A 4514-nucleotide genomic window follows, 5' to 3' on the forward strand; every position below is an offset into this window, starting at 1 on the left:
TTTCTTTATATTACTCACACATCCCCTCTAATTTTTAAGTGAATACACTAATCTCTCTCTTTTATTTATTTAAATAACACATATACCTCTTTATAAAATAACAATAATTATACATTATTAATAAAAAAGAATTATTCAAAATAACAGTGTGTACTTTAATCATTAAAAACTGTAGTAGTGTATTACAGAACACTACCCTTAACCACATGAAGTATCACTACCCATGCCCCAATATCTTCCTATTTTTTTTATGCTATTTCGTTTACTTAGTTAATCCTACAACGGTGTAGTTACTTTTTGAACAAAATGAACCAAGAGATGCAGACATCCTATATTAGGCTTATCATACTCACAAGTCACAATTCTCTATTTTTGACTCCTTCACATGTAAAATACCAACAAAATAAAAAACAAAAGTCACTAAATGAGTATGTAGTCCAGACATAAGGATATACTTTTTTCAACAAAAAAAAAATATTCAGAAACATATCATAACTAACGGGGTGAGATTTTTTTTTTTAAAAAAATATTAAAGAATCATGAACATAATGCAGAAATAAAGAATAAACACATATTAGTGTATTCTAATTCACTTCTATTTTTTTTTTCTTTTTCACATGTTATCATAGAAGAAATGAGTAGATTTTAAAAACTAGGTGAACAACTTTTTTCTAAATTTTAATTATATAAATCGTGTTTCTATTTAAACTAATATAATATGAAAGTATCTGTAAGGGTATATTCAGCAGTTAGAAAACCGAATCAAACGCAAACTGCGTCAATATGAATGTTGTTGTCCTTCATAAATCAGTGGCTATTTTTTCTTTCTAAGTTGTTGTTGAATAAAAATATCACTGTTAAATAGCTATTACAGTTTCTGTACAAGTTCACTGCAAACTCTTCCTGGCTTCCTTCAAGTCCCACATCTTCCCAAATAGGACTTCAATGTCTTTGTCAGTATTAAGGTTTAGGTTTCCAAAGTTTCTTCCTTTTTGTGCAAATGCAAGCTTCCACTCTCAATCTCTCCATCACGACGATGCCGTTGCCTCATTCAATCGCATGCTCCATATGCATCCTTCCCCACCCATCTTCCATTTTGGCCACATTTTGGGATCCCTTGTCAAGATGAACCATTACCCAACTGCTATTTCCCTTTCCAAACAATTGGAATTCAAAGGTATTACACCAAATATTGTTACTTTGAACATCCTCATCAACTGCTTCTGCCACCTCGGTCACATCAATTTTTCCTTTTCTGTGTTCGCCAAGATTCTCAAAATGGGATATAAGCCAGATACAATAACCCTCACAACACTCATCAAAAGTTTTTGTCTTTGTGGTCAGCTTAGGAAAGCATTGCACTTTCATGATTGCGTTAAAGCTCAAGGATTTTAGTTGGACTATGTTAGTTATGGGACTTTGATCAATGGTCTATGTAAATCAGGAGAAACAAAGGCCGCCATACAGTTGCTCAAAAGGATTGAAGGGAATTCAATTAAGCTTGATGTGGTAATGTATAACACAATCATTGACAGCTTATGCAAAAAAAACTTGTTGCTGATGCCTGTAATTTGTATTCTTAAATGCTTGTCAAAAAGATTTCTCTAGATGTTGTCACTTTCAGTAGTTTAATGTATGGCTTTTGCATTATGGGTCATTTCAAAGAAGCAATTGCTTTGTTAAATGATATGAAATTAAAAAACATCAACCCAAATATTTATACCTTCAACATATTGGTTGATGCGTCATGTAAGGAAGGAAAGATAAAAGAAGCTAAAATTGTGATAGCTTCGATGGTAAAAGCAGGTGTGGAACCTAATGTTATTACTTATAATACATTAATGGACGTATACTGCATGGTTAATGAAGTGAAAAAAGCAAAGCATGTATTCAACTCTATGTCCCAAATAGGAGTGGCACCTGATGTTTATAGCTATACTATCATGATTGATGGATTATGTAAGAAGAAAATGATAGATGAAGTCATCAATCTTTTTGAAAGAATGCAATGCAAAAATATAATTCCTAATACTGTAACTTATACTTCACTTATTGATGGTCTGTGCAAATCGGGAAGGATAGCTGATGTTTGGAATCTTGTTGATGAGATGCATGATAGAGGTCAACCTGCCAATATAATTACCTACAATTCCTTATTGGATGCTTTATGCAAAAATGGTCGTCTAGACAGAGCAATTGCATTATTTAAGAAAATGATTAGTTGGAGAATTCAGCCAAATAAGTACACGTACACAATACTTATCGATGCACTGTATGCAAAGGTGAAAGACTTGAGAAAGCACAAGATACTTTTCAATATCTTTTGATTAAAGGCCATCGTCTGGATGTCGTGACATATAATGTTATGATCAATGGACTTTGTAAAGTGGGGTTGTTTGATGAAGCATTGGCCTTGCAGTCAAAAATGGAAGAGAAAGGTTGCATCCCTAATGCTATAACTTTTGAAATAATTATTTCTTCTCTATTTGAAAAAGACGAGAATGATAAGGCAGAGGAACTTCTCCGAGAAATGATTGCTAGAGGCTTATTGTAAGTGTTAAATCAGGTGAGATGCTTTCTAGTTACTAAAGAATAACTAGGTCATTTGATTTGTGACAAAAAAATAGTTAGTCATTGATTCTCTTGATTCATATTAACTATACGTAACTTATTTTCAATCACTTATATATGCAAATGTGTTCCAATGAGTCGGCAGTCGGCTTCTCTAATCTACCGAAGGTTATTTCAATTTATTTTCATTCCAATTCCATCTAATGTGCTTCATCCTATGGATATGCAAACTGCACTATGATTTTCTCTTCTCTTCTCTATATTTATTTGCAACTGTTCTCTCTCATTAATGAGTCTCTCACTCTCAACTCTAATTTGACCTTTCTCACGTTAAATAATACATAAATAACTTACACATTTGGGCCTATTTTTCACATATGAAGGGGACCCAAAACCCAAGGGTGAAAATTTTCAATTAGATCAACCTTGTCAAATTACAAAATGATCATGACTTCTAGATTTGGGAGAGTTTCTTTTATGTATTGCTTTTGTTTTTTAATTTTATGAGTTGGAACGTGAAAGGGTAATGATGTGGTTGTGTTATATTTTTGTATCAATTGATCCTTCAACAAGGAAACGAAAGTTGATTCTTTGTGCTCTATGAGTGAGTTGGATATTGAATTTGAAGTTTGTAATGAGTGAATACAAAAAGTAAATTAGTTCTATGTATAAATGTTCATATTGTTTATGTGATGCAGTTTGGTTTTTTCTATGTGTGTATTGTTAGCTATCCATGTGAGCTAAGAGATAAACATTGTGCAATTTGCTCATGAAAATTCCCCCTTTACATTTTGTTTCCACCCAAATAAGTTTACAGAAACTTGTTCTGTTTTGATAGTCACAACAAGAACAAACTTTGAATATCAAGTAACATATTATAGAGGGGGTAGCATTTTTGTTTTGGACTTGTTAATTCTTGAATGAACTAAGCGTGTTCTTTTCTGTGATAAATCTTCTAATGCATTTTGTAATATTGAACTAGGTTCCTCTGCCAGAGTAAAATTCTTTGGTGCAAGTCATATACCAAATGTGGAAAACCTTGATCTCCAGATGTATAGACAAATGGTTGAACTCCTCATATGCAAGCTCATAATATATTCACCACCACCAACAAACAGAACTACAATTTCTTCCCTGTACTGTCTCCATAGTTTGTGTCTTTTGTTTTTAATTTAATGTACAAGGTTTGCTTTTTATGTTAATTATGTTTCCAGACTACACATTAGTCAGTGTGGCTGTACAACCTAATGTCTATTTATAGATTTACAATTTGATGGACAAATACAGAATCCAGCATTAGTTCCCTTTGCTTGTTATTTTGTAATGTGTGGGCTTGGAAAGCATAAGCTTGCACAAAATTTGATGAGTCCAACCAGATTTACAGGGAGAGGGCAAAGCCTAATATATCCTGATGGCAACAAGCTCACAATAACACACAAGTATCAAACTAATTTAATAAAATCAATTGAAATTCATTGAAAGAATATTAAATTAACAATAAAAATAAAATGATCTCACATGTATTAGGCTTCATCCGGAATTGCAATTATTTGTCCAGAATTTTACAATTATTGATTAATGTAATGATTATTTCCAGAATTTGTTATCTAGGGAAATATCATCGGTGGTAAAGGAGAGAATTTTAAATTTTAAAAGAGAGATGGAAAGTCTTTGAAATGTGAGGCTCTTGAAATAATCTGAAATAGTCTGTAATTCATGTGTAAAAAGAAAGGTTTTTTGCAAGTAAAAAAGTGAAAGATGATGAATTTTAACCATGAAGCTACAACTCTGTCAAAATACTGTATGGTAAAAACAAAATTGCTGATGTAGCAGAGCTATAACCTGCACTTCAAGTTCAATATATTTTATATAAATAGTGACTTTTGACAAGTTCAAATGGTGGTACAATTCTTATTAAATGGTTGCTCTTGTTTTAGTTTAAT

General features: G+C 32.1%; 1 pseudogene across 1 annotated transcript; it reads left to right on the forward strand.

Annotated features, from left to right (window-relative positions):
* Nucleotides 1-557: 557 nt before the first annotated feature.
* On the forward strand, nt 558-3897 carry LOC109790747 (uncharacterized; annotated as a pseudogene). The gene is made up of 2 exons (XR_014433966.1): nt 558-2566; nt 3554-3897. The product of XR_014433966.1 is annotated as an uncharacterized LOC109790747 (transcript).
* The last annotated feature ends 617 nt before the right edge of the window (nt 3898-4514 follow it).

Source organism: Cajanus cajan, chromosome 1 (assembly GCF_000230855.2).
Source record: "Cajanus cajan strain Asha chromosome 1, NIPB_CcT2T_4, whole genome shotgun sequence".
NCBI classification, from domain to species: Eukaryota; Viridiplantae; Streptophyta; class Magnoliopsida; order Fabales; family Fabaceae; genus Cajanus; species Cajanus cajan.